This window comes from Eubalaena glacialis, chromosome 10 (assembly GCF_028564815.1).
Source record: "Eubalaena glacialis isolate mEubGla1 chromosome 10, mEubGla1.1.hap2.+ XY, whole genome shotgun sequence".
Lineage (NCBI taxonomy): Eukaryota > Metazoa > Chordata > Mammalia > Artiodactyla > Balaenidae > Eubalaena > Eubalaena glacialis.
Genome location: NC_083725.1, coordinates 102,748,701 through 102,769,201, shown reverse-complemented (window position 1 = coordinate 102,769,201; position 20,501 = coordinate 102,748,701). Strand labels below are relative to the sequence as shown.

At 36.8% G+C, this 20,501-nt stretch overlaps 1 long non-coding RNA gene across 1 annotated transcript in view; it reads left to right on the top strand.

The window, feature by feature from the left end:
* LOC133099676 (uncharacterized) overlaps window positions 1-17,096 on the top strand; it is a 497,785-nt gene extending 480,689 nt beyond the window's left edge. Inside the window, exon 3 of the long non-coding RNA XR_009702360.1 lies at window positions 16,985-17,096. This is a non-coding gene — a long non-coding RNA (uncharacterized LOC133099676). The remainder of the gene's footprint in view (window positions 1-16,984) is intronic.
* Window positions 17,097-20,501: the final 3,405 nt, after the last annotated feature.

Below are 20,501 nucleotides of genomic sequence, written 5' to 3'. Positions count from 1 at the left end.
CAAATATGAAGTTCATTGTCTAAAAGTCTAGCAAACAGTTTGAGGTGAGAAAGTCAGGGTCCCTGGTTACCCTTTTAAGTGTTACTAATCCTGGCTGATACATTACAAACTGGCTGTTTTTTTCCCACAAAAACATGATTTGTCTGAGATTTTATTCCTCTGTCAAAAAGCAAACTTAATTTGCTCTTACAGTATGTGATGTTAACTTGTTTTTCACAACTGTAAGAATGAGATTAGAGATTCATCGTTAATGGATATTGAGGGACATCTATGTACCTGGCCAAACAGTGCAGTTTGGACATCTTTAATTTATGATGTTAAAAATAGTTTTTCTGTCAAGATCCTGGAGCTGATCTACAACCAGAATGACATAGCAGGAACTTGTCCTCAAAGTAGAGATGGTTATAATATCTCATTTATCCTTTATAACCATATGCTCCAGTAAGGAGCAACTAATGACTTACCATGTCTTGAGACTTGGCCTAAGACATCATCTCAGGGACAAGAAAAAAAAACCATATTCATTTATTCATCCAATACTTAATGAGCACTGGCTATATGCTGGGAATGTGAATAAGACAAACAAAACCTCTGACCTTTAAAACTTTATATTCTCAAACAGAAATAGATAATGAATGTGCTTAAAATTATTTTAGGTAGTGATGGGTACTCTGAGAAAATAGAACAGGGTATGTTATAAACAGGGATAAATGGGAGATAAGTCCCTAAGGAAGTCAGGATTTCTCTCTGAGATTGTGATTATATGCTGAATAAAGAGAAGAATGAACGAATGAGCCATTCAGAGGTACTGGGTCAAAGAGTTCCAGATAGAGGGGAATGCAAAGATCCTGAGGCAGAAATTAACTTGTATGTTATATAAATGCAAAGAGAGACATTGTTGCTATAACAGAATATATGAGGTGAAGGGTAGTAGGAGCTGAAACAATAGAAGCAACATTTTCCCACCTGCTTACCAATCCTTTAATGGAGATTTTTAAAATCCTATTGTGTACTGAACTCTAATAATTCTATCCCCTCCTTTAAGCCCTTTACATCAATGGATCTTTGGTAACATTTAATATTTCCAGGTTAACAGAAGATGCTATTTCACAGGCTAGTAATGCATTTTCAGAGATTTTTGCCAAAAGAGCCTTCATTACTTTAGAAATAATAAAATAATTCTCAATTGCAGTTACAGATGTTATATTTCCTAAAGATATCAATATAGATACAGGGAGTCATAGAAATAGGTGCAGGTGTAGGTGTAGGTATAGATACATAGAATTTTTTCCAAATGCAGTCCCTGCACTTTTTCGACCCCAAGCAGTACTCATAAAAAATGGTTCCTCATCACTGGTCTAATTCAATTTCCAGATTTGTAGATGGGTAAACAAAGGTTCATCGAGGTGAGTGACCAAACTGACAAATGAGATGTTGGCACATACCCTTCTTTCCCCACATTCTGCAATTTGGCTTGTTGGTACTACAACATATGCATTGTTTTGTTTTGTTTCTGAAAAACAGGATTGATATTATGCTTTAGGAAATGGGCAAAAAAAATAATAATCAATATTCCTAGAAAGTTCCTATTTCAGGCAAGTGTACCATCAATGTAGCCACATAAAAAAAATGATGCTTAAATTGGTCAGATGCAAATATGGTCTCCTCAGAACCACATTCCTCCCCCTAATGTTCACCATTTGCTTGAGGACATGTGAAGGGAGAGAAGTCTACATGGGAGCTTTAGGGATTTATTATGTTTCAGTGAGATCACTATCCTGCAATCCTAAAGTGGAGAAATTTTAGCGTTTTTTACCAAGGCAGAAATTTTCATTATGGTTGAAGGGACACTGAACTGTAAAAGGAAAGTCCTTATCTAGTGAAGGCAGCAGGTACTCCAGACTTTACTGCTCTATTTGATATATTGTTCTCTACTCCCTAGAATGCACAATCCATCTTGTGTGGTTTTGAAATAACACTTTTTTCCCCCCTGGGGGAAATGTTGCTCCTGGAAAAGGAAATAAACAAATCTTATTGGTGCTGATGAAAATGCAGAGCTCTGGAAAATATTGTTCTTAGCAACAATTAAAACTATTACCAATGAAATTAAATGTTCTAGTGGCAATGAGAATATGGTGTGGTTGGTTGGGTTTATTATAAGAGAAGAGATGTCATATCCACTCTTCCTATAATGAGTTCAATGTTAAGTGAGAGTATCCTGGGGAGAGATGTTAGATTCTGTATCAGAGTTAAAAGGTAAGTGTAGCCAGCAGAGGTTTAGATTGAACATAAATATTTATAAAGCAGAAAAGTGCAAGTGACAGATGATAGCCCCTCATCAAAGTGCGAAGTGTCACAGCCCAATCAGAATTTGAAATGTGAGGCCCCAATCCGAAGTCATTATTAGAGTTATTGAGAGTATAAATGCTGATTGAAATACAACAAAGGGTCTTATTAAAGCACACTAGTGTTGACTGAAGGTCAGTCTTTGCTCCAAAAGCAGCTACAACAGAGCAGAGCAGTAGTATAGGACTTGGGGTGGGGGTGAGGGGAGAGGGGAGTAGTGCTGGAAAGAGAAAGGAGAGGGAAGTAAAAAACAGCACCGACCAAACTTTCCATGTGAAACATTAGCTATCTAAGGATTCCTAATCGCAGGTAATTGACCTGAAATCTAAAAGCAGGGAAAAAGGAGACTCTGAGAAATCTTTGACTTTGAAGATGAGACTGCCAAATATTTACTTCTCTTCTAACTTTCTTGGTTTATTGTTGCATTCATAAAAGGAAAACTCCACTTGAGTTTCTAGGAGGCTGCCTTTTGAACTCCTAAAGACTCATGCAATCCCAGTACATGATCAATGGATCTTATGCATTCTGCATGGGAATAGTGATTAGGAGAAAGGGAGAAAGGGTTCATTCATTCATTCATTCTTTTTTTTTTTCAGCAATATAATAAATCAGTTTAAAGGAAATCTGCCAAGAATGTGGTTTGACCCCATTCAAAAAGAGGGCAACCCAGAATGAACCATCTATGCAGGATTTATATTTGCCTTTAAAAACTCAGCAACCATAGGGCCTTGAAACAGGGTTATAGAGGTCAGCACATCAAACCAAGATCATAACTGAGGCACGTGCCCTGATAAGTTACCATCTGATGCTCTGTCTTCTGTTATTCCTCTTCTTTGAAAACAAAAACCAATAATCAATTCATCTAGCCCCACAGTTTCTACAGCTTTTCTCCATGGTACCTTGGAAAATATAAATTAGAAGCGAATGGAGGAAGGAAAAACTCTCTATTCTCTATTCCATTGGGCTATTACTTTTAAAATATAAGATCGAACTTTAATTTATAGGTGAGAGTTCTCCAAGGTTTAGTTTCTCCTCTCCTTCCCTATATTTTTCTCTTTCATTATAGATTGATGATGGTGAGCAACAGAGTTTTTCTCAGGTATTGAGAAAAAATAGTCAGTAGAAAATGAGGATTTTTGTCCAGCAGGAGTTGGGATGGGAGAGAAAGTTCTGGTTTTAGAGATAAAGAAAATGAAAGTAATAAGAAGTACCTGTTCCACCACTCCCCAAACTTCATTTGTAGTCACTTTTTGTGTAGGTCATTTAAAATCCGTATATTTGTATCTCTATGTGTTTCTCTTTCTCTCTCTCTCCCTCTCTTTTTTAAGAGGGAAAGCAAATAATCACACACTGGTTGAGGACATATTGGTTTGAAACATGGCCAAAGATAGATATATTTATCAAACATAACCATTTCCATACTTTAAAAATTGGTCTCTGGAGCTACAGCAAATATCATGTGTGATTTACTGTACAAAGAAATGAGAGGAAGTAAGTGCAGCAACCTCTGGATGCCAAATATCATTTATAAAGATATTTATAACTAAAAAAGATCTTAGGGATCAAATTAGTGTCTTCAGAATCAGCTGGGAATCTTTAAAACATTAGTATATCTCAGCCTCATCTCTCAAAACTCTGATCAATCAGTTTGCTGGAGGGGTTCAGACTTGCATATTTCTTTAAAAAAATTTAAAGAGAACTTGAGTAATTGTGATGCAAACTCAGAATTGAAGACCGCTGATAACCTAACTTTTTCACAGAAGGGGAATTGTGTTAGTTGTCTATTGCTGCGTAACAGATTACCCAGATTTAGGTGCTTAGCACAGCATAAATTTATTATCTCACAATCCTGTGAATCAGAAGTCCGGGCACAGCAGAAGTGGTTCTCTGCTCATTGCCCAACGAGGCTGCAATCAATTTATCAGCAGGGCTGTGTACCTTTCTGAAGCTCGGAATACTTGTCCCAGCTTTTGTGGGTTTTGGTCAAATTCCTTGTGATTCTAGGACTGAGGTGCACATTTGTTACTGGCTTAGCTGCGGGTGGCACACTGCTCCTACAGGGCACTATAATCCCTTCCCACGGGCCTTCTTACAGATGCCCTTATGGACCATCTTACAACATGGCAGCTATGCCTTTAAGCCCAGGAGACTCTCTTGCTACATCCTACTAGATACATTCTGTAATGGAACGTAATCACAGAGTGACTGTCCCATCATATTGTCATATTCTGTTGGCTAAAAGCAAGTCTCAGATTCTTCCCACACTCAAGGGAAATGGATTATATAAAAATGTGATGCATCGGGGTCACCTCAGACTTTGTCCTCCACAGGGAACTAAGTTCCAAGGAGCTCAACTGACCAATTGAGTTTATATAACAAATTGGTGCAATATGGATATTCTTATTAGTCTGGGTGGTCTTTCAATAGCAAACAAAAGTAAAAACAAAATCTCTCTCTCTCTTATTTTTTTTTGAAATACAGCATTCAGGGTTAAATGCTGATATAGTGAGCGTGTGTTTCTGCATTGAGCTCTCTGTAGAATGTGAAAGCACCAATTTATGAGTCTGCTTATTTTCCTCTTATCATGTAGGTAAAGTATTTATGTAAAAATACTAAATAGTTAATTTACAAGGAGCCTTTGGCCTTAACATATAGCAGTGGTTTGGAAAATACTACTTGCTGCTAAAGTCTGATTTTTGTGGAGAGTGCAACCACATTTTGAAGAGTCTGCACTTGTGACTGAAATCATTCATGTGGTAAACATTCCAGCCTAAAGGAAAGTTAAGTATTTGGCAAAAACCATGGATGACAATGTGAGTTGAAGGCGTTTTCCAATTTTTAGCAGTCATATAGCTTCTTAAATATTTTTGGAGTTAGCATTTCACAAATATGTGGAGGCACCTCAGGAAGAAGCTAGTTATTCTAACTGACCCCTGGCTAAGATAACATATACAAGTCTGAAATTCAGTCGATTACCATCTGTTTCTAAATCTCTGAAGTCTCCTAATTTTGCAGTTGGGAAGTTCTTTCCAATATCTTTTTTTCTGTTTAAAATTATTCCATCTTGACACACCAATAACAACCATGGGCATATGTTGAATGTATTTGGGGAGGTATCAGTTTTTCTATTGCTTTATTAGTGCATTTAAATACAGATGCTATGATTATAACTAGTTAGAATTCTCCTCTTGCCCCAGGTACAGTTCCTAAAGCTAGTTCATCTAATTTCATTAAAAAATTATTTTTGAGATATTGCAAGCACTCAGGTATGCTGCTACAATATTGTCAGATATGCTTTATATTCCTTTTTGGGAAAGAAATATAATTTTATAGTTACAGATGATTCCTTATTACCCCAATCATGACCTTATGTCCTTACTGGATAAAGATAACCAGGCTGGAGATAACTAGTACCTGCAGCATTTATGTATTCTCACCATGTATATTGTTATACATTTATACAGCATATATGTATCTATAAAGGTATGTAATATTATTTTATGTATTTTATGCTTTTCATTTGTGTAAATTTTATAGACATACTTTTTCAACTTGCTGTTTGTGCTTAGCATTATAATGTGATTCATAAGGAACTAGTTCATTTATTTTTATTATTGAATGGTAGTATTCTGTTATATACATCTAACATTAATTATTTACCCATGTTTAATTGGAGGACACTTAATTGTTTACCATTACTCATGATTATAACAAATGCTTCAGTAAACATCTCTGTGTGTCCATGTACTTATGTGGGAGTGTTTCTCCAGGAAAGTTGTATTTAAACTTGTTGTCCTGTAATCCCACAGAAATAAATATATTATATTTTGCGACCCAGGACCTGCACATGCACATACATACCTATATATGGAAAGATACTTACCTTTACCTTTTCTACATTCACATACACATGCATGCACACACTTACACACACACACACACACAAACTATGAATACAATTTACTCTGTTATTTTATATTCTATCCTGTTGTGGATAAATTAAAGTGGGTAGAGATTCAATTTATTGAATTGTCAATCTCTTAATGGGTTATAATCAGCAATTTGAAAAATGATGATATAGGCTATATACCTAATAACAGAACTATTATAGAAAATGAGCATCTTCAACTTTTCCATGTTGCTCTTTAAAGAGTTTAAAAATTTTACACTCTCACCAGTGGTTTAAATAAGTTCCTATTTCCTTATATTTTGTTTTCTTCTCAGTTCCCCACATCTTGTAGTTTTTATTTTTTTTAAATTGAGGTATAACTGACCAAAAAATTGTATATATTTTAAGATGTACAACTTGATACGTCGATGTATATGTACATAGTGAAATGATCACCACAATCAAACTAATTAACATATCCATCACCTCATATAGTTGCTATTTTTCTCCTTTCTTTCTTTCTTTCTTCCTTCCTTCTTTCCTTCCTTTCGTTCTTCCTTCCTTCCTTCCTCCCTCCTTCCCTCCCTCCCTCCTTTCCTTCCTTCTTTTTTCTCTCTCTCTCTCTCTCTGTCATGAGAACACTTAAGATCTACCTTCTTAGCACATTTCAAGTATACAATACAGCATTGCCAACTACAGTCACCGTGCTGTACCTTAGATCTCCAGAACGTATCCATCTTGTATAACTGAAACTTTGTACTCTTTGACCAACATCTCCTCGTTCCCCCACCCCACCCCCTTGGCAACCACCATTTTACCCTGTGTTTCTATGAGTTTGCCTATTTCAGATTCCACATATAAGTGAGATCATGCAGTATTTGTCATTCTGTGTCTGGCTTATCCTCGTTTTCTCAGACTGTCCTTGTCTGGATTTGGAGAGATATTGAGATTCTCTGAAAGACTCATGGTTGGCTTGCACTGAAAATGTGCATAAACCTTGTAACACAATGGGAAATAGAATGTGGAATTCTCTACCTATGGGTAGCAGATATTTCTTTAGTGTGCCTCCCACTTTCACTCCCAGTAACATAAAAGACAATGAATCCAGGTCACTGGGTTCTTCTCAACTGTGGCTTCTTTACTTTACAGAAACTTGGCAGAAATCACCAAATTCAGTTTTTTTCCAAGAGTAAAAGTGGAGGTTGCAGGAGTCTACATTCATTCACTTATACCTTTAATCTCCTACATATATTTTGCACAACTTATTTGTGGGTCTGTTATTAAGCCAGATTGAAAACACCCTAGCAGAAGTCAAATAGTCAATCTCACCAAACCTCAAAAACAGAACAGCTTTTTGATGCCTGACATAGTTCTTTGGGGTTATTTGTACCTGAAGATTTAGAAGAATCTGACTATAAAATCATTAGGCTTGATTTTTGTTTGGATTGGGGGAATTGTAAGGGGTGGTAGTGCTCATTGAAGAGTATATCATTTACTTCCAGTTCAGCTTATTTAATGGGCATTAGTTTATTTACGTTTCCTGTATATTCTTTAGTCAGTTTTGGTATTGAATATTTTTCTTAAAAATTTTCTTTTAGTAACCTTTCTAATACTTTGGCATAAAATTGTTCATGGTGCTCTACTACAATTTTTAAATATCAATTTTATTTCTAATCATAGCCTGTTGTTTCTCTGAGTTATTTTGAATGTTTCCTTTGCATTTTTTTTTTTTCCCCATGGAAACAGTTTTACTATTGCTGAAAATCTCTGTGGTCCCTTTGTCCTTGTTGCTGTTTTCTTTCATTTCTGCACTCATCCCAAACTTTTTTTTCCAATTGGTTTTCACATCTTCCTTTTTTAAAAAAAATCTAACTTCTTTAGTTAAATGCAAAGCCCACTAATTGCTATATTTCTTCCCTTTTAATATATGTATTTAATTAAAGCTCAAATTGTCATGAAAGATAGTCTTATCATTGCATCCCCTAAATATTAAAAGTATACTGAACTCACTGTCGTTCAGTTCCAAATATTTTATAATACCAAGTATAATTTCTCTTACTTTACATGAATAATTTAGTTGGTCAAAGTGCTCTATATATGTCAGTTAGGTTAAGTTCATTCATTGGGTTCAAATCTTCTATAAACTTGACATTTTGATAAGATGAAATCATCAGCAGGATTGGAACTAGTTTTAGTTTTGCTGAGAATCTCTATGGTTCCTTTATAGTTCCTGTTCTTATGTTTATTCATTTGTGATATTATCTTGATGTTTTTCTTTAAGTGACTAAGTGAGGTATGTTAAAAATCTTCTGTTATGATTAGGGGATTGCCGGTTTCTCCTTTCAGTTCTGTCATCTGTAGCTTTATATGTTTTGGGGCATGTTATTGACATTAGGTGCATTCAGATTTAGAAATGGTATACCTTACAGTTATATACCTTCAGGCTTTGTAGAGATTCCCTCTGCTGCTAGAGTCTTGTCAGCTTCTATTCAGATATGCATCATTTTATTTAGCTCGTCCCACTTGCTAGATTTCCTTCTTCATTTCTTATATCTGACAGTTCCTCCTCGACCTTATCTTTTCTTCATAGCTGTGTATTTGTTGTTGTTGTCTTTCTTAGACTCATGTCCAACATTTCTATTTATTTTGTAATGAGAAGTGTGTCCAGGTTAGTTCAATCTCTTATCAGATCAGGGATCCAAACCTTAATAACTTACCCAAAGTAAGAACTTACATTCTAACTAAATAAATCTGATCTAAGGGATTCTTATTTCAAACAAAACAAAACAAAATAAAAGCTTTATTGCATTCTATTTGTAAGAGATCTAATTTACTAAATTATTTCAGAACTAGCCATTTTTACGACTTTTACCACTACCAGCAACATCTCTACTACTCTTTCTACCTAAAGCAATAACAGCTAATAGTTAGTATTTATGCAGTACATACTCTGTGCTAGCTACATTTTAAACTGCTTTACTTGTATTAACTCCTCACTTAATCCTCACACAAATACTATGAAGTAAATGTTATCATTATTCTCATTTCACAAATCAAGAAACTGAGCAATAGAGGTTAAATAACTTACCCAAGATTTAATTGTTAAATAACAGAAGAAGAATCTGAACCCAGATATTCTGGCTCCAAAGCCCCCTTTCTCATCACAACACCAAGACTGCATTTAGACTCAAGCAAGAGGAGTCCCTGCCCTGGGCCCCATCCTTCAAAAAGATCCAAACAGGATTTCTCCAGTCAATTCTCTTTTTACAGACATGGACTTCATGGAACTAAGGGGACGTGCCCACCTAGAGCCCCCAGCCGTCTTCTTGACTTTGACTTACTGAATACCTGGAATTGCCTACCTAGACTCGTTTTCAGTGTCTGCGTGTGTCTCTTCCCTTAGTGTGTCCTCCAGAGAGCAGACGTCACTACTGTAGTGCATATCTGTAAGTCCAAGGGTGGCTTTGTATAGCGTATGTGTTTGGAGCTCAGACTGGAGGCTCAAATGTCGACACGCATGCACATGAGGTCCCTTATGCAAAACCGGACTTAACAGGGGTAGGAAGTTGGGGTTGGGGGTGTGTGTAAGGAGAGGGATGGGCAGCAAGGGCTGCCTTTCCCTATGCTACCTCATGCCAGTACAAAACTCTAAGGCATCTGAGAATTCTAAGTTGGAAAGGAACCATTGAGGCCATTATGCAGATGATAAAATGGCTTTCTTTAACAATATCTTAGCTTTATTGGTAACTTTGAAATATTCAATTATTTGAAAGTTGGCCTCCATTCATTGGGTAACTGCAAATGCTAAGAGTGAGGCTGTGTAAAACACATACTGCCTATCCTTGGACTCGCCTCTAATATGGGTGCTTCATCATTCTTTCCTTCAACCACATTTAAAGAGGTGACTCCTGAATATGGATTCCTTTCTTTGCTGCTCTCTGAGAATTCGCTGTTGTCTTTGTGCTTGGGGTTTGGGGTTGGGGTTGTGTATGACAAGAAGGGGTCATAGTTGACCCATAGACGATAAACAATCAAACTCAGAAGATTGCTCTTTTATCCGTATGTTGCCTATCATTTAGTAGGCATTCCAAAAAGGCATTGTGGATTAGTGAAAAATAATAGCTACCCTTAACTTAGCATTTATCTCATGTCAGAAGTAGTGCTTTTTGCTTTCCATAGGTTATCTTATTTAATATTAAAACAAGATTTTTAGGAAAATACCATTATATCCTTTTGCAGATGAGGAAACAACTCAGAAAGTAAACTATCTCAAGGTGACAAAGTCAGTGATTGCCACCTGGATTTGAACAAGGCCATATGACTTTCTAATGAGTGCAGATGACTGTAAAGTTCTTTGCTTCCCCAAGAATGAATGAATGAAAAAAATAGCCATGATTTTCCTTAAAGTCAAGCTTATCCTGAAAACCTAGCTGAACCAGTTGTTGGATGTAGCATAATCATATGCCCTGCACATCTTATTTTGATGTTTTTCTGGGCAGGTGGGACTTGAACAGCTAACTAGAGTACCATAAGCATATTTAAACTTAGATTTTGTTTCAAAACATTAGAAAATAGAAATGAATGAAAGAAAGATACTAACATCAGTCTCTTTTTTGAAATCAATATATCAACCCATTTGTTATTGAGTTATATGAATTGTGATTATTTGTCATGTTTCTGATTGAAGATACCAGATAGAATATTGTCATTATAAATATAATAACTCAGTTCTTGATTGTATGTTTATGTCAAAAATCCCATTGAGATTTGGAATGCTGATGACACAAATACAATAAAAGAGCCCTTTATTCATTTATATTCAATAAAACAATATTAGAAGATGATACATTCCCTCTTCCTGATGGTTAGCACTTAGGGTCTCATGATTCTCTATTAAATTTATTATTTGTTGGAATATAATTTGCAAAGATTCTGTCTTTAGCATTAGTGACTCTGCTTTGGCTTTCATTATAAAGTACGTGTTTACACTTAAGTGGTGAAAATATATATTTTTGGAATAATCACAGTAAATGGGCACACAGCAACTGTCAGATTTGAAAGAGGGGGTGGTCAAATGTGCAAGAGAGGATAGCATGTATTAACATCAGGCCTTGAACCCTGTGGGAGTGTCAGTGTCTTCTGGACTCTTAAGAATCAGGAGAGAATCACTGCATCTTCACCTCCCTTAACTCTTGCTCTGTGTTATATACTCTGCAGGGTCGACAGCGTCATGTGGCAAAATGCACGACTGGAGAAAGAGAATTGGGCTCTTGTTAGAGTGGATCCCTAAGACAGATCTACAGCCAAATGGGAAGGGGATAGGAAGAGTTCTAACTATTTATGAGCTTAAGCATAAACTGGTGTTTAAGCAGTATGATGTCACACTAAATGCAGTTCTTTTAATTCTCATATCAAACCAGGATAGTGGGTAAGGGTGGAGGGTAGGTGCTACAGACTCTATATTAGAAGTCTGAAGCCACATCTGCCCCCTGTTGGACTCCAAAACTTTGCTCTTCCTTTTATATGAAGAACATATATAAGGAATAGTTAATATTTTTCCCAGCCTAGTATTTACTACAAGGTAAATTCCTTTATTTTAATTATGTGGTTTAGTTTTTAGAGGAAGCACTAGCTCTTTGATTCAGACATATGGAAAGACCACAGTGATTGAGTGCACCTAAGGAAATATCAACTTGCAACCTACTTCTGTCTGAAAAATCTGACTTTATCATCGAATATATCTTAACTTTGCAATTTTCCCTTAACCCAACTGTATTAATATCATAGATATAACTGGTTACAAGGCTAAATGGTAGCTTCCCTATTTCCTTTAGATGCGACATTATTCTCTTTGAAGCATCTTACTTTGTGTAGAAAGTATTCACTTTAAACACTTAGAGATATTTACATGAGGGAAGCCCAACTTGGACCAATCATTAGACTAACCATTTTAAAGAGAAAATACCTGTGGTGTAAGTAGAAAAGAACATGGAGGCTGATGTGAGGTCTAGGTTTTAACACTTGTTAAACAAGTAACTAGCTGTGTGGTCTTGGTCATGTACCTTGTAACTTCACTAAACATCAGCTTCTAAATGTTTAAAATTATGCATTCTAGATAGAGACTTTTAAATTGTCTTGAGGATTATATGGGACCACACACACAAAAATATTCTTTTACACTGTTTTTCTGGCAACTCAGAGGTAACCAAATAGAGCTTGTTAAAGGAAAACAACAGCAAAAATATTTAAAATGCATAATGGTGGGAGATTATGATTAATTAAAAAGTTAAGTTTTTTTAGATTGTTTTTTCCATCAATTCATTTTAAATACAAGCTGCAATTCAACATTGTTCAATTCACCAACCTCTCTGGGGGCATCCTGTTTTCCTGGCAGAAGTTCAACAAACTTGGTGGCCTCATGATATATGGATTGTATTTTAACAAAGGGATCAACATCTCATCCAAGTACCTTTGACTCTAGAGGGAAATAACACTTTTAGGTGGAAACCTTCAATAGACTTGGACATCTGTATAATGACTGAACTTAGCATAGGTTTACATAGAACACAGCTCCATTAGAATTTTGGTGGCTTGGAAAGGAACAGAAGGTTGTAAATTTCCTAAGGGAGAGTCTCTGGAGGCTGTGAAGACCTGAAACAAAATCAGGCCAATGTGACAGGTATGTTGTGAATGGCTGAATAAATAGAAAAACCCATCATCACAGGACAAATGTGTTGCATTTTTCCTGACAAACAGTGACCCACTGCAGCTTGTGTGATACGGTCCTCTCACTTTTTAAGGGATGCTAATAACTGGTAGGCTTTCTCTTTTCTGCTTCTTGAGAGGTGATATAGTATAAGCCTATTCATTAGATACCTATGACCTCATAGAAATACCTTTTCCAATGGAGAAGAGGAAAAATCAGGAAAGGGAGAGGACAAAAATGGGAGAAGAAGGGAGAGTAGAGGAGGGAAGGGAAGACAAGAAGAGTTGGGAAGAGGTTAGCAGAAGAAAAGAAAAAAGGAAAAGAAAAAAGGAAACTATGGGATCTGCTTGATTTTACGGTTTAGCAGTCGTGAGGATGTAGTCTCAAAAGTTTTTAGAATGTGGGACTATAAGCAGATAAAAGGTAGTTTAATGTGCCCAAGCTTCTGAGATCTGCCCACATTTCCAGCCACACTCTGCAAAGGGGGATAATAAGAAATCACTGCTGTCCTCCTGTTGGTTCCGACAGTAGGAACTTATACCTGAATTTGTGAGCAAAAGGTGACTTAAGTGCAACGCTGTCCAGGACAGTGGGTATCTGTAGAGGTCGTCAAACTTCATGGGCAGCAGTAGAACATAGGCAAATGCTTCCCAAAACTTTCACCACCAAAGACTCCTCCAGCATTTCCTTTCTATCCCATGAACCCCATAATTTGAATTTTCTTTTTTTCTACTGAACAGAGTCCATGGATTTAATGACACAATGTGTTTTTCATATTCTTATTAAGCAGTCTGCTATCTACTTCTGTTGTCACTCCAGACTGATATTAGAAAACATGGTTGCCTCTGAGTTGGTTTAAATCCAGCCACAAAGACACTTGATCTTTTAGATAGCCCTTATCTTATTGTAAATGATATTAGTCACTGCTTCTTTTGAAATACTGAAGATAGTGTGGGTATTGCTTTCGTAGGAGATTAGTAAACATATAAAATGATAATATTAAAGTAGAAAGGGAAGTGAATTGAGACAGAAAACTTCAGATCATCTGGAGGGAAAAATAATGAGGTAAGAGAGGTTGGAAAGAGACCCTGGGGCTCCCTGCTGGTCTTAAGCAAGTGTTAATTTTCCTCTCTCTTTTATCCCTGATTCTGACAGATATGTGGCCCATTTTCCTAGCTACTAGTCCCAGATAAGTGGAAAGATGTATGAGAAGGTAAAAGCGATGGATGTTGAATCAGACCCTGTTCCTTGCTGGGTGAAAGATTTAAGAGAATCCCTCTGTTTCCCTGAGCTCTGCTTTTCCAGCTATAAAATGAGGCCATTGGGCTATGTGATCTTGCTATCTCTTTCTATTCTAACGTGCTGTGATTTTTTTTTTAACTTCACTTCTCTAAGCCTCATTTTTCTTATCTGTAAAAATGGGAAGAATGTCTACATCACAAGGTGACTTTGAGTTTTAAAAGATAGCAATTGGGTATCTTTCCCTATACAAATCTACCTGATTCCTGAATTTAGTTATTAAGAGTTCATAGAATGAGTTCAGATAGTGAGAAGTACCACACTGTTTGAGTCTATTTCAGTTCAGTATTTCATATACTAAGTGGTGAGTTTTCGATAGTGAAGATTTATCAAATGTTTTTTGTTCCTGGATGTCTTTGGAAGCGCCTTACACGTAGGCAACCCTCAGTAAAGATTTACTCTGGTCTCCTTGACCTTGAGAATAGAGACAGCCTTGTTCAGCTTTGCACCCCCAGTATGTAGCACCGCGCCAAAGAGTCAGGAATTCCCGGTGGATGTTTGTGACCCTCAGGCAAGTCATGTGATCTTGCTGGGTCTCAGTTTGGCTGTAAAAGGTATTCAACAATATCTACCCCCCATAGAGTCTTATAAAAATAGTAAAAGATCATTTCAAAAAAAGGTAAATTCATGACTCTCACACAGATATAAAATGATCAAGTGTAAAATATTTTACATAACTCATTAATCAATGAAAGAACCAGGAGTGTTACAACCAGTTAAGAGAAAAATACAAAATAAAGACACATTTATAGATCAAGAATATTGAAATTAATGTGCTAAGGAGGTAAAACTAGCTTCTTGTACAGTGACGAGGGAAGTCAATTGAACCTCTACTAGACAGACTAACATTTGACTTTAGAGAAGAATTATTTTGTACTGCTAATAGCTATTTATATTTTACAGAGTTGTAAATTCTGTAGAATTCTTCCATAGAATCACATAAACAGAAAGGTGTGCTGTAGACAATGTATATAGTTTTCCATTGAAGCACAAAATTTTCCCCACATAAATTAATTAGATAATCATGTAAATTACTTAACTGGTACCTAGCACACAGTGAATTTCCAATAAATGATTACTTTTAAAAATTGTAACAATGAAATAGACTGTTTTGTAGATACTCAATAGATTGAATCAGAACTGCAACTCTAACAATGCCTTAGTCTATTTCTTAGGTTTGTTATTTGTTGTCTCATGTAATTCAGGGTCCTCCTCCTCTTTTAAAATATAAACTCTACTATGTTTCTTTAACATGTGCCAAGAAGAGTCTGCAAATTGCCGAACAAATTTAAACATTTCTCTCTGCGTTAAATACAATACTATCCTAATGGGAATTCTTACAATAACCCAGAATGACAATAGCAAAGCCAAGTTCCAGGCAAACGTAACAATGGATGTTTATTCATATGTTTGTGGAAGGAAGACTCCTCTGCTGTCACTTTTGTTTAAGCAACAGTTCAAAGTGTTGAAAAGGGTAGTCTGTTTTATGGAGTAAAAGGAGAAAATACTGAGGCTGTATCTAATTGGCAAGTGTTCTATTAAGATGGGATTTGGGGAAGTGCGGGAGACTTTCTAATTGATACATGTGACAGTTCTTGGTTGGCTAAAGGGGTCAAGTAAGAAATTTGGGGTTCAAAAGAGTAAGGATTGTTTAGTGTGAGAGCAGAGGGTTTTCTGTGGCTATTTCCTAGAACAAGAAGGTGTCCATGGGGTTCTTTGTTCCTGTCATAACGATCCTTCTAGACTGGGAGGAGAGGACCACTATGGCTGATGGTTTCTTAATATAAACCAGTTAATACAAGTGAGAGTTCAAGAAGTAATATAGTTTAGATGTGCATGAAATGATTTTGTTGAATTTAGTTAAAAGAGCCCCATGAATCCAAGATAGACATTTGAAATTTCAGGCCAAAACAGTTGTGATGGGGGAAATAAAAATCATGTGGTTAAAGGATCTGACCATAATTATATGATACATAATGACATGAAATTTAGTATCAGTTTTTCCTTGGAAGTCACCATAACCCAATGTCCAAGCCACTCTTTTTCTTTTGTCTTAAGACAGATTCAATGCAAAAAAAAGTTTTGATATTAATTATTTAAACAAAACAAAACAATAATTGATGGTCCTCTCCCACACCTGAGTGATGAAAGAGCAATGAATTCAGCTTAGCTGTTCTTAAAATCTGACCTCCCCAATATGTAAATCTTTCCCCTATGATCTGAAAAATGAGGCTAATAAAAACTTGCCAGACAGAGAATTATAGGTAGTAAGTGCTTAGAAAGGTGTTTGTACTAATTGAATAAGATTATATATATATATATATATATATATATATATGCATATATATATGAGTGTATACATATATAGTAACTAACAAACAAAGCCCCAGGCCCATGGTAACTTCTCAAATGTTAAATTCCTTTCCACCTTCTCAGAGCATGCAAGAATAAGAAATTTTTAGTGAAATCTATTATATTGAGACTCTAATCAATAAACTTTTATTAAGCCTTTGCCACTCACCTGGGCTTCTACTAGGTGTTAATTGGAGATACAAAACCACATTAACATGCAATATTGTTTTTAAAAGAGAAATTTTTTTCTTCCTAAACCTTTCTATTAAACAAATAATAAAATGTTCAAATATTTTTAGTGTGAGTTATGGGCGCTATAATCTAATTGATCCACAAGCACTTATTGGGCATTATATATTCCTAAGTATATCCTTTTATTTTTTTTTATATAGGAGTTACTGGAAAAGCAGAGATAACCTATGTAGATTAACAATATGGAAACATCCTGAAACCACGTTGGAGTCTCAGTAAATTGACTGGATTCAAGTTTCACAAACAGGGAAACTGGCCCATGGACAATTTGCTACAGGTAAGTGAGAGGTGTAATTTACTTCGTTAGGATCTTTCAAAGATTCACTGACTGTGGGGTTCTTAATTACATTTCAGATGATTGTAATGTTCGTTCGGTACAGCTGACAGCTTCTCTTCTCTCCCAAACGTACACATGTGGATGCCAACATATGGCTAAACGTCTGGCCATTTCATCTTGTTCATTTGGGCTTCAGTCAATTACAAAAGGAGGAAGCAGGGGGAAAAAGTACCCACCTCATTAAACTTTTACTAGTGGTGATTTGTGCAGAGGGGTGCGAGTCAAACTGTTCCTGGGACAGATGTTTCTTTGCACTGCCCGGGGAGTTGAAAGAGCAGCAGATTGGTCTGTCCAGGATTCAGAATGAAACAAGCAGACAAATGGTGATGCCCTCCTCCTTCTTTGAAACTGGGGCAGCAGTTCGGTCATTGATATGGAACAAAGTGTTTAGGAAAGGTAAGTGGCTTTTTATTCTCCCTTTGAAAACCTGGTGAGATTGAAAAGCTTGATGCAGTGACAGCGTGAAAATATTTTCTCTTGGGCTATTGCAAAAGCTGAACTTGTCTGAATGAACCAGTGGGGAAGAATGAAAGTCTAAGTGACTCATACAAGTGGCAGTTTGTGGGCTGAGAGCACGGGCTGTGGCATGGTCCGTAGCTAAATGTTGTATCATCAACAATCAAGGCCGCTTGAGCCTAGAAATAGGAGCTGTCCAGCTCTGCGAAATGGAAGTAATCTGTTCATTCATCGGTGGCGTTTCACTGTGCTGAGGAGAAAAAAAAGTAAGATCAAGTCATAGTGCTATTAAGTTCCATCTATGGCAAGGGAGACATTTCTACCTGTCATTTTAATTGGCAAATACTTACTTGAATCATTTCTGCAGTTTTACGGGTGAAGTAGGAATGTTATTAGAACCTGGCACCAGGGCAAGAGGAATTGCTCTTACATTTTCCTGTTAGTACTTAGCTCTCTCCAGGTTGCTTGTATAACAGCTGTCTGTCCTGAATTCATAACTGAAGAGCTTTCCTGAGGACAACTGTTCTTTCTTGCATCAAGTGCATCACACTGTGTAGATTAAGCTAAACAGAAGCCATGTTATCTGTCTTCTGGGAAACCACTTTGTTTGGAAAGTCACATAAGAACATAGATATGGAGGTGTTTTCTAGCATGTGAAGTGCTCTCTAAAGATGAGGAGGCGATGATAAGATAAAGATATGGTAGCAGCCCCTCAAGAGGAACATGAATCAACAAAGAGAGAAAAAGACCTGAAGCTCTTATTTTTTTGTTCATTTGTTTTTTTGTTCTTTTTTAAGTATATGTGATGGTCCCCTTTCTTTGCCTTATATCTTAGTCCTTCTATCTATACAGAAGGGAGGATGTTGTTTTCTTTTACTTCTACTCTTGTGTTTATAGGGAAGAAAGACTCACATGAGTGACTCAAGTGAAAAGAGAATTATTTTGTTAACATGTGTGGGCTGGAACTGAAACAGAATTTGAACAAGAAAAAGAAAAGACAGTTCTAGAACCTTCTTAAATATCTGTATCATTCTCATAAGCAACAGGGAACTTATCCTTTTTGCAATTCAACTTCTCTCTGAACATATATTCCATTCATTCCTCTCTCTCTCTCCCCCCCCCCCACTCTTCCTCTCTGTCGGCTTCTGATTGCTTTTCTTACCCCTCTTTTATTTGTTTCTCTCATAATTTTGCCTTGCACATAGCTTCTCATGGCCTCTTTGGCCACTTCCCATGCATTCAGCTTCAAATCTTGCTGCTAACGGCCTGCCTCTGTTGGGTTACACTCAGGAGACAGAAACCACAATGGTTATTTTAAGAGATAAAATGTAATTTAAGAATGATTTACCAGATATCGGAGAATTAAAAAGGTGAAAAGGGGCACTGATAAGTCGTAGAGGTAGAAGTTGCAGGAAGTGGCTACTTTGGCTGCAGGAACAACAAGCAAGAGTTTGAGATGATTAGAATTTAGAATATTGGAGGAGGGGCTTTACAGAACTGGAATTTAGGAGATTTGGGTAGGGGTGTTGCCTGAAAGCTACAGGAAATTTAGAAGCTTGGGAGGGGAGGACTCAACCTTGCTGGGATTAATGTCTCTAAGAAGAATTATGCTAGCTAGCTGGTGTAGTGCCCCAGGAGCTTAGATTGGCGACTGCAAAGATCTGGGACTCAGAATTTTGTGAGGAATGGTGTTGAGACAATGTAACAGCCCGACGAATTAGAAGGGAATCCACAGGCAGAGGTGGGACCACATCTCTGAGGAAGGGATACCACGCAGCTAGTGCTGTTACATCACTTGGAGAGGGGGGCGATTAGGCTGTTTCTAGGTGTGTAGGAAAAAATGCAAAATGGAACCAACTATTGTGTGGGGTATAGGTCAGGAACAGTTCCCCCTCCAACTTTTTAGTCTCCCTCTAGCTCTCTCTATTGGCAGAAGTAGGGAATCAGGTGGCAAAGGAGAACTGTGCTTTGCAGAGACCCAGGCTCAGCATGTCAAAGCAAGATAGAGGAGGATGGATTTGAACTGAGAGATAACAATTTAACAGTGAGCACATAGCTTATCCCTTGTTTATGTGTAAAGGTGTGTGTGTGTGTTTAAATTTTCAAAAGCGAGACTCTGATTGGCTTGATTCGTCTCTTCACTGAGGTCACAGATTTTGACTTACCTAAGATTTGCCTGACTTTTAGTCCAGTGCCGCTCCTGGCTTAATTGAGTGGCATCGGATGGTGGATTATAATAGAATGCAATGGAAAAAACGTTCCTCTTAGGGCCATAATCTCTTTTTCTGAAAATCAACTAAGGGCATTCATGTGATCGCTATGTAGTACAGATGTAAAATATGTAAATGTGATATTGTTAATGATTGACTTTTTAATTAAGCTTTTTAATTGTGAAACAATTGTACATTAACATGTAGTTTTAAGAAATAACATGGAGAGACCCCATGTCCTCTTCTCCCATCCCCCCGATGATAATATCTTACAAAACTATAGAACAGTAAATAAGACAGCCATGATATTGACATTCGTACAAGGAACAGAGATTTTCTGTCACCACAAGGGCCCCTCCTGTTGCCTTTTTATAGCCACACCCACTTCATTCCCATCCCCAACTTCTTCCTTAAGCACGGGCATTTCCATAATTTTGTCATTACAAAAATGTTATGTAAATGGAATCACACAGTATGTAACATTTTGGGACTGGCTTTTTTTCACTCAACACAATTCTCAGAAGATTCATCCAAGTTATTGGGTGCATCAACAGTCCCTTTATTTTTCCAGCTAGTAGTATTTTATGGTAAAGATATACAACAGTTTATTTTACCATTCACCTTTTGAAGGATGTCTTGATTGTTTCACTTTGA